Here is an 11,143-nt window from a genome sequence, read left to right on the forward strand (position 1 = left end):
GTAGCATATTCAACTGAATATGGGTTGAAAATGATTTGCAAATCATTGTATTCGGTTTATATTTACATCTAACACAATTTCCCAACTCATATGGAAACGGGGTTTGTATGTGACGTATGACGTGACAGTATGTTATATGTGTAAAAACCTGCGCTTACACTGTGAGAAGGAGACGCAAGAAGGAGTGGGAAGAGCCTGTAGTGTAATGCCTGCAGCTAAAATCAACGGCGTGAGAATGTATACTCGAATATTACGATATAGTCATTTTCTATATCGCACAGAGACAAACCTGCGATATATTGCGTATATCGATATATCGCCCAGCCCTACTTACAATACCTTCCCCTCGGGTTCAAATAACTCTTAATTAAAGTATTTCTTACTTACAATATGTTTCCCATACTTAAGTGTTACCGAAAAATCTAATCTGCGGGAGAGAATCCCTTTGCCATTTTCAATTATGTTTCATGATTTTGCTTCGTGGTTTTGATGACCCCCCTAAACTTAGCCAATTGTGACTCATCATACAAACACCTAAACAATAATCATGGATTTTCTACATATAGATGTTCTCAGGCAGCACGGTGGTACAGGGGTTAGTGCGTCTGCCTCACAAAACGAAGGTCCTGAGAAGTCCTGGGTTCAATCCCGGGCTCGGGATCTTTCTGTGTGGAGTTTGCATGTTCTCCCTGTGACTGCGTGGGTTCCCTCCGGGTACTCCGGCTTCCTCCCACTTCCAAAGACATGCACCTGGGGATAGGTTGCTTGGCAACACTAAATGGTCCCTAGTGTGTGAATGTGAGTGTGAATGTTGTCTGTCTATCTGTGTTGGCCTTTCGATGAGGTGGCACCTTGTCCAGGGTGTACATCGCCTTCCGCCCGATTGTAGCTGAGATAGGCACCAGCACCCCCCGCGACCCCAAAGGGAATAAGCGGTAGGAAATGGATGGATAGATGGAAAGATGTTGTCATTCATCCAGGTCATTGTGTTTTCTCCGTATTTTTATTTTTTTGGGCCTGGATTCGCAGTGCATCTTCTCTCTTTGTAGCTTGTTGCGTTGACTTAAGTTACCTCGCGACATAGCTTACATCCCCCTATTGAGAATCCCCATGTGACCCATAGCTCCAGCCGCCACTGATGAGAAGAGTTCCTCAAAATAGTCCGTGCATGGCTGCACTGAGCGCATATATTGCCCATCATCGTGTTCTCACTGGCTTGTCAATGAACACGGGGGAAAAACAAGCTTGTTAACTTAATCAAATTTATTGACGAGTGCTGCCTTCAGCATGGGGAAAGACTGCCGCTGAGAAGCAGCTCGCTTTCCTGACGCTAAACCTATTTAAGATCAAGACAGGAGACAATTTGTGCCTCGCAAAACAAGGGACTAATTAGCCCGAGACGTGCTCGTTTCTTCTTCTTCTTCTTCCTCGCCTGGTTTACAAACAACGCTATGCAGCGCATAACTTTTTATAATGCTCATCACTTTGTTGGTATCTCATAGAACGAGACAAGTCGAGTACTGCTCTTCGGTGCCTCAGGCCTGCTTGGTCGACATTAATTAAGATGTTTGATCATAACCCCCTAGACAAAAAGTTGTTTTCCCCTAATTTTTCACAAGAACGGTATGGCTTGTCGACTGCAGCTTCAAGTAATGCAATCTGTTGAGAAAGCCTTTATGACTCAAACCAAATAAGCTGTGTCATAAAAGCCATTTAAGTTTACACTTTTTTTTCGGCGCAAAAAGAAAGCGAAAACATTTATTTGCCTATAAATCAGGTTAAAAAATGTAAACCTCAAAGAACCATGATGTTTTATTGCAGGGGGGGAGGGCTTGGATGTTTATGCAGAGGACCCCTGACTCCCATGAGTTTACTGGAACCCACCAGTATAAATCACCATAGCATTCCAGTTTAAACCCAATGATTGATATATAATTACAAATCAACACCAATTTGTCACTAATAAAAAAGAACCTGTGAGGACACCCTATTGATTAGAATCTGTAGTGCATTTAAGAAGCACTACAATGCCAGAAAACATGACAGGGGCTCCCAATGCCCTTGTAATTTATCATGAGCGCTCCTAAAAATGCTGCTCAATATGAACCGTGCAATAATAAGGCATGAGGAATTGATGCAGAGGACTATACCTGGGGGGAGGAGATGCTTCATGCATGATCATCACTGCTTTTTAATTAATGCAATGATCAGTATCTATGGGTGGGGGGCTGGGGGGGGGGGGGGGGGCAAGCCACAGCCCAGATAGGATCGGAACACATTTTGTTGTCTTATTAAAATCAAAATATTTATCATAAAGAGCAAAAAAAAAAAAAAAATGTAGCATCGTTCGGTTAACTCACCTGCTTTTCCAGACGCGGTTAGACGCTCCATCTCTGGATGTCCTCCATTGCGCCCCCCCTCCCACCCCCGTCGCTCGGTATGCCGATGAGACAATGGCCGGCAGTGGACGTGTTCCTCCGGTATCAGAGAGACACCCCCCACCCCCCGGCTCTTACCGCAGACCTCTCCTCACACCACACATCTCTTGCTAAGCACGGTCCGCGCCGCTCGCAGGCTTTGCGCATTCACGACGCCAAGGTCAGGAGCGCCAACGGTTTTACTGGAGCGCCCACCACAGAGATCTCTCTCCGCGGCGCCCACTGGCCGCGCGTTGCTAGGCGACCGCCGGGATACACCAGTGCATTAGATTCTCTCTGCGAAAAAAAAAAAAAAAACAGCCCAGAATATCGCAATTTAGAATCCATTAACTAAACACCTATCTATGTGAGTCGCGCACACTTTGTGCTCGAAGCCTTTTAGCAGATGTACCAGTGCGGGCGGGAATATATACTTTTTACAGTTTTTTTGATTGATCGATTCATTACCATGAATTGATTAACGTGGACCCCGACTTAAACAACTTAAACTTGAAAAACGTGTTCGGGTGTTATCATTTAGTGGTCAATTGTACGGAATATGTACTGTAGTGGGCTTCACGGTAGTAAAGGGGTTAGTGCGTCTGCCTCACAATACAAAGGTCCTGCAGTCCTGGGTTCAATCCCAGGCTCGAGATCTTTCTGTGTGGAGTTTGCATGTTCTCCCCGTGAATGCGTGGGTTCCCTCCGGGTACTCCGGCTTCCTCCCACTTCCAAAGATATGCACTTGGGGATAGGTTGATTGGCAGCACTAAATTGGCCCTAGTGTGTGAATGTGAGGGTGAATGTTGTCTGTCTATCTGTGTTGGCCCTGCGATGAAGTCGCGACTTGTCCAGGATGTACGCCGCCTTCCACCCGATTGTAGCTGAGATAGGCGCCAGCGCCCCCCGCCACCCCAAAAGGGAATAAGCGGTAGAAAATGGATGGATGGATGGATGTATGTACTGAAGTGTGCAATTTACTAATAAAACTTTCAATCCTTGAAAATCGACTGAGACTTTTATTAGTAGACAGTACAGTACATATTCTGTACAATTGACCACTAAATAACACCCGAATAAGTTTTTCAACATGTTTAAGTCGGGGTCCAGGGATGTATGTGCAAAACAATAAAAAAAAAAACACAGAAACATAAATAAGCCATATGTCATGAGCAAAAACCCAAAATGACGCAAAATGTGCTCTTAAAGGCCTACTGAAATGGGATTTTCTTATTTAAACGGGGATAGCAGGTCCATTCTATGTGTCATACTTGATCATTTGGAGATATTGCCATATTTTTGCTGAAAGGATTTAGTAGAGAACATCCACGATAAAGTTCGCAACTTTCGGTGCTAAGAGAAATGCCCTGCCTCTACCGGAAGTCGCAGACGATGACGTCACATGTTGATGGCGTCACATGTTGATGGCTCCTCACATATTCACATTGTTTTTAATGGGAGCCTCCAACAAAAACAGCTATTCATACCGAGAAAACGACAATTTCCCCATTAATTTGAGCGAGGATGAAAGATTCGTGTTTTAGGATATTGATGGCGACGGACTAGGAAAAAAAACAAAAAAAACGCGATTGCATTGGGACGGATTTCGATGTTTTTAGACACATTTACTAGGATAATTCTGGGAAATCCCTTATCTTTCTATTGTGTTGCTAGTGTTTTAGTGAGTTTAACAGTACCTGATGGTTGGGGGTGTGAGTCCACGGGTGTCTTGACACCAACGTTTCAGGGAAGTCGACGGCAGCTTTATGGGCGGCACAAGCTCAGCTGATCTCCGGTAAGAAGCGACTTTTTACCACAATTTTCTCACCGAAACCTGCTGGTTGACATTCGGTCGTGATCCATGTTCGCTGTGATCCATAATAAAGTTTCACCTCCGGGAATTTTAAACAAGGAATCACCGTGTGTTTGTGTGGCTAAAGGCTAAAGCTTCCCAACTCCATCTTTCTACTTTGACTTCTCCAATATTAATTGAACAAATTGCAAAATATTCAGCAACACAAATCTCCAAAATACTGTGTAATTATGCCGTCCGGGCGGCCCTCAGGCACTTACGAGAAAAAAACACACCACCCCCGGGAGGGTCGGTCCGGTTCCCCTTTCCGGGGGGCGCCCGCGGCCAGGGTCAGGTCATCCCTGTGGGGCTTTAAGTCGTTTATAAATCTTGTATCTGTGCCACATATAGCCTTATTTCAGTGTCAACAGTCTCCAGCTTACTTGCTACACATGTTTTGGCTCTGCCCATCCCTGTGCAGTTATTGGACCAACATTTTTAATACTTTGTCTGTTGTAATTAACCACTAGGCCTTCTTTGCTTTTATTTGTTGTTGTATCTTTACGTCAGCAATTGGGACTTTTTGAATGAAATTGTCTGTGGCTCCATGTTAACGAAGTTGCCTGTACTATTTGACTGATGCATTTTATTGATTGATTTATTATTTTCCTTTCTTTTTCGTTTTGTGTGTCTTGTTTTTTAGGGGGAAAGGAACATTTAATATTGATTGTAAATACGTTTGTACTTTAAGAAGTTGTATTTGCCTTAAAACTCCACAAACATTTTTCGACCCGTATGTACAGTCACCGTGTGCTCGGAGAAGAGGTAGGATTAAATATAAGTTTTACTTCTTAATATTGCTTTTCAGATTTGTTGGAAGGTGCAAATGGAACCATGTGATGTTACTTGACGTAAACATGTCTGTAACAAATACATCAAAACCATAGCCACATGTGTAATGACTAACATTTACATAACATTTTGTAGATGGCATTGCATGTCGTGTCTTGTTCTATTCTGTCTTTTGAACGTACAAGTAAATGTCTTGTTTTTAGTGTGAGGCTTAACTGTTGTGTTTATTTTGTGTCATTGTGAAGTTTTTTGTACCTGAAAATCAGATATCCCGGCCCCCCCAGACAAATTTTTTCCTCTAAATCTGCTCCCCAGGCCAAAATAATTGCCGAGTGTGACCGTGTGTGACCGTGTGTCTTGGCTACCACTCTTGACCGCATCTCTCCATGAACCCCGATAAAAACATCTGACCAGGAGCGTTGGGCTGCAGTGCATTGTGGGTAGGCGAGTCTTGTACATGATCATGTTCTGTCGGTTCATTTGCAAAATAAACCAGAGAGCACAACTCAGCTTTGGTACAAAATGAAAGTAAAAAGTCATGTTGGAATATTTTAAAAAACTCAGCTCGGATCAATTACTGTTCTCTTGGTAGTGGAGAAGAAGTGTGGGTTAGGGGCAAAGGTGGTCTCTGATCCATCTTTGACACGGCAGACAAGGGGCTGGGAGACGTTAGACCGAGGAGGCATGGGTTTTTTTTTTTTTTTTACTACAGCCGACGAGGCACATATGTTTTTCAAATTAGACTGTGTCGTATTTTTGGGGAATCAAACAAACATTACAAAGAGGTTTTAGGACCAGACAATCCATTGGATTCGATACAATTATCTTATTCAGGAATTACATTTTATTTTGAAAAAGTTATCAGTAATCTGGAAATACGTGTTATTTATTGGAATTGTAGATTGAAAAAAGAAATAATCAAAAGCCATACATCATGAAACAGGCAACAGAAGTACAACAAATCAAAGTTGAAAGAAATATTACATACGCAAAGGCATTTAAAGTGAGAAATCAAGAAAGTGTAGAAAAGAACAGAAGTGTGAATAGTTCAAGAAATAAAAAAAAAAACAAGAGGCAACAAATACAGGAATTTCCACGGACAAACTAGTTGTATTCCTGGCTTACGTAATAAACTGTACAGAACAGGCTAGAAATAAGACCGAGAAGATCAAAATAATTGTCAAAGCAGCAGCAAAGTTGTTGAAAGAACTATCCTGGGACCGGGTGCAAGCTGTACTACAGAGAGTAGACGTGACGGAGTCATGTTACCACATTCCAACACCCTGTTAATTGTTCAGTGGAATGCCAGAAGTTTGATAGCAACCGAACATGAATTAAAAGGATATATTAAAAATATGAAAACTAAACCACATATAATTTGTATTCAAGAAACATGGCTGAAGCCAAAATTAAACTTTATAATAAAAGGATATATAACGATTTGTAAAGATAGGAATGATGGGTAAAGAGGATGATGTGCCACATTTATTAAAGAAGATGTAGTCACGGGTAAAGAAACAGCAGAACCTTTAGCAAAAAAATTTGTTAAAGTGCACAGTAATGATAATTTGAGAAATGTAGGAAAACAAAAGAGAGAAGAAACAATGAGTTTAAATATTGGGGAAATGATGGAAGACAGCGATAATAGCTTTACCAACACTATGGATATGACATTTTCTTTGAATGAAATGGTTCGAATTTTGAAAAAGGTTAAAAATACGTCACCGGGGAAAGACCTGGCGAGTTATCAAATGATCAAAAACTTAGGTAGCATCGTCAAAGAAGTGGTCTTGAAATGATATGACAGGATATATGAAGAAGGAGAATGACCAGCAGAGGGGAAAATTAGCGGTAATAATTCCAATATCCAAGTCAGGGTAAGACCCGGAAGAGGCAGGAAATTATAGGCCGATAGCATTGACCTCAAATTTGGGGAAAGTAATGGAAAAAATGATTAATGAAAGACTAGTATATTATTTAGAGTCAAAAGAAATAATCAAAACACTAACAAAGTGGTAAATAATGTTCAAGACTGGGGAACGGCTTGGGGTTTAAGATTCTCTGTTGGAAAGACAAAAGTCATACATTTAACAAAGAGAAAAGTACAAAACAAGCTCCAAATAAAAACTCTACGGTGAAAATATAGAAGAGGTACAAGTATTTAAATATTTAGGAATATGGTTTGATAAAAATATGAACTAGTCAACCCACATCAGCAAAATAGATTTGATTAGATTAGATTAGATAGTACTTTATTTATTCCTTCAGGAGTGTTCCTTCAGGAAAATTAAAAATAGTGGAAAAAGTAAAAAGGTGTTAAATATAATGAGGGCTTTGAGGGGTAATGATTGGGGGGCTGATAGGTTGACGTTGAAAACAATATATGTATATATATCACTTTAATTCCATCTGTTATTGATTACGGATGCATTATTTAGCAATCTGCTTCAAAAACATGACTTGGGAAAATAGACTGGATCCAGTAACAGGCTTTAAGGTTATGTTGTGGAGCTACTACATCAACCCTAGTGGCAGTATTACAAGTAAAAATGAACGAAAAACCTTTGGACAAGAGGAGAGATCAACTCTCAGCAGTTTATTGGGCAACTTTAAAAGGATCCAAGCAAGGATATCCGACTTGTCAAGTGCTACCAAACTGCCAAGAAAAAGAGAAAAACAAAATAATAGTTTTGGGTGGATTATAGGAGACATATGTAATAAAGTTAAAATTGACAATATTAAAGTTAGTCCTACAGTACCAATTCCTGCAATACCACCGTGGATGTATGATAACCCAAAGGTAAACATGGAATTACTAAAGAATAGAAATTTAAATAGTTACCAGATAGAAAAATGGGTTGAGATATGATATATACGGATGCATCAAAAACTATAAAAAGTAAGGTAGGAGCTGCAGCAGTTATCCCACAAGGAAACATAGTATTAAATAAAATAATCAGTGATAAACTATCTGTGTTTACGGGGGAATTGGTAGCAATTTATGCGGCAGTTAACTGGATATAGGAAAACAAAGCAAGGAAAGTAGTTGTGTGCTCGCACTCCAGCAGTGCATTGATGAGCATAAAAAAACATAGCATCAGAAACAAGACAAGATTTAGTTTATGAAATAGTTCAGGCAATCTACAGAATAAATAAAGCGGGAGGTGTGGTAACATTTCTTTGGGTTCCTTGGAAGATATAGTAGGATGGAATTCACAACACATAAGATATAAAGCATTATACACGTACTTAAAAAACATTGGGTTAAATAAAAGAATATAGAGTAGGGATCCATCTTGGTCCACACTCCATTTCAGTAGGTGGCGCTAATGCACACCAGAAGGTTGCTTGCCGGAAACAACCGCCCACCTCCGGAATCAGCCCCCGCTCATTCCCCTTAGGCGCGAAATTCATTTGAGCGGAAGACAGAGGAGTGAGAGGAGTTCTTTAAAACCGCGGAGAATCTTAAAAGGCTTACAGAAAGCAAGAAAAACTTACGGCGGGGGCATGTCGGACATTCACCGTTGTTTTCGATGATATTGTCACGGACCAAGGTTTCGATGTCTGGGTTCTGTGGCAGAATCAAGCCTTCTCCTCTGCCTGAAATGGCTGACTGTCTCCGACGGCCATTGACGGCGCTTGCTCGGTTAAGCGGTTCCAACGACCCGGAGATGTAAACGGAAAATCTGTAAGTAAATATATGTATATATGTATTGTATTCCGCATGTTTTTTTTTTGTAAAATGAGAATCATTTGACTCACCAGACTGCGACTGTGTTAAAACGATCGCGTTAGGATCTTACGGCAATTCCTCTATGAAACAAAATAATGAATACACATAATATTAAATAATTCGAAGGTTTAAATACACCTCGATAATCATCTTCCAACTTTGTAAGATCGATCAAACAAAGTTCTTCGTCTTTCACTTCGTCGTCATCGGCTGGTAAAAAAAAAAGTGTTACAATGTCGTACACGTGCAATGCTTTTAACGTTTAAATGCTTAAATGGAGTTAAACCATTGTCTAATAACATGGTAAAGCAGAGGTAATGGTGTGTGTGTGTGTGTGTGTGAGCGTGTGTGTGTGCTTTTTCAAAGGGTATATTCATATTCATCAATGTTCGTATCTCTTTCTTTTAGCCGAAATAAGCAGGGGCGTCCATTTCGTATCTGAATACAAATCCATAAAATCCGTCCATCCCGTACGCTTCCAAGTCCCATTTCTCACGCAAAGACTTGGTTGGTGGCATCTGCATACGATTTAGAAACACTCGACTTTTCCGCGGAGCGTCAAAGTAAGTTTTATTATTTTTATAAATCGAAACAGGCGTTTCACTAATCATGGCCGAATCGAACAAAGTCTTTACGCTAACGTATAAAGCTCCAAATAACGACTAAGCCTTACACCACCCTTTTCTATCCCCCCTCTGCGTGTGTGTGTGTGTGTGTGTGTGTGTGGGTAGGTGGGTGGGTGCGTGTGTGTGTGCGCGTGTGTGCGTGTCCACATCTTCCCACGTAACATTCCCAACCATCAATACATCGAAGCAGGGTCAAACAAATGGTTAACCTTAACCTAATTAGTTCCTCCCAACCGTTTAAATATGTTTTCGTGAAGTCTGGATGTTGTTTCAAACGATCGTAAACATTTAAACTGTCCACATTTGACCGCACATAACTCTCCCATCCGTCAATACAACATTCCTTAAAACTGACCTCAACCTGAACCCTCCTTTGTTCCCTCTTAACCAATCCCTCTTCAGGTCTTACCCTCTTCCTGGTTAAATCACTCCCTCTTCAGGTCTTAAAACCACCCTCTTCCTGGTTAAAACTCCACCCTCTTCCTGGTTAAAACTCCACCATCTTCCTGGTTTAACCGCTCCCTCTCAAAGTCTTAACTCCACCCTCTTCCTGGTTAAAACTCCACCCTCTTCCTGGTTAAAACTCCACCCTCTTCCTGGTTAAACAACTCCCACTTCAGGTCTTAACTCCACCCTCTTCCGGGGTAAGCCACACCCACTTGACTTTGAACTTGACCTTTGACTTTGAACTTGAACTCTGACTTTGACCTTGACTTTGACCTCGATCTTGACCTTTGACCTTGACCCCTCATAAATCATTGACCTCTGACCCCCATAAATCATTTTTGACTAAAGGTGTCCCCTTAATACTGTCTTAGATCCACTATGAGCTGGACTTTCACAATATTATGTGAGACCCACTCGATGTCCATTGCTTTTGGTCTCCCCTAGGGTGGGATGGGGGGTGGCCGTGGGGGTTGGGGTTGCCCACATATGCAGTCCTCTCCAAGGTTTCTCATAGTCATTCACATCGACGTTCCACTGGGGTGAGTTTTTCCTTGCCCTTATGTGGGCTCTGTACCCCGGATGTCTTTGTGACTTGTGCATCTCTTTGAGACACTTGCGATTTAGGGCTACATAAATAAACATTGATTGATTGATTGAAAAAAAAGAGAAAGAAACAAAAGCTGCAGTGCTGAAAAGCCATGCAAATTAATGATAGGTGCAGGCCACACTCCAGTTGACTTTAATAAGCAGATAGTGAGGGGAACACTTCAAGATAAAAAAACAAAACAAAAAAAAAAAACAGGGAAGGTTGGATTACAGATGTTGTCTGACTTCTTTAATCGTGAGTTCAATGATGTGTAGGGGAGCACCATAGCTGCTGAATCCTTTCATCCATTTTGTACCGCTTGTCCCTTTCGGGGGGTGCTGGAGTAAATTTCAGAAGGCGGGGGCCTTGGAAAAAATTAATTGTATGTGATTGGATAAACCACTTGTCCGTTTTCTTGAATGATGTGTTATACTTTGACCACTCACATTGAAATCAACCAGTGACGCTGATGAGAGCGACGCTGAGAAATCCAAATCAGAACAGCCGACATATTGGATAACGACAGAGCAAAAAGTTGGAGAATTTTCACTGAAACAACGCAGCAATGTCAGTAGACGATTGATGTCGTTTGTGCAAAGAAAATATGCAGAATCAATGTCAGCACACGACTGCTCGCCGCATGCCGCCATTATTGTCTGAATCAAACAGTCGCTTCGGCGCTACGTCACA

At 41.4% G+C, this 11,143-nt stretch overlaps 1 protein-coding gene across 1 annotated transcript in view; it reads right to left on the bottom strand.

Moving 5' to 3' along the window:
• The window catches only part of nlgn3b (neuroligin 3b), a 50,011-nt gene extending 47,520 nt beyond the window's left edge, over window positions 1-2,491 (bottom strand). The window contains exon 1 of the mRNA XM_061897716.1: window positions 2,361-2,491. The gene's annotated coding sequence lies outside the window, so the exon portion shown is untranslated. The remainder of the gene's footprint in view (window positions 1-2,360) is intronic.
• Between the last annotated feature and the right edge of the window lie 8,652 nt (window positions 2,492-11,143).

This window comes from Nerophis ophidion, linkage group LG04 (genome assembly GCF_033978795.1).
Source record: "Nerophis ophidion isolate RoL-2023_Sa linkage group LG04, RoL_Noph_v1.0, whole genome shotgun sequence".
NCBI classification, from domain to species: domain Eukaryota; kingdom Metazoa; phylum Chordata; class Actinopteri; order Syngnathiformes; family Syngnathidae; genus Nerophis; species Nerophis ophidion.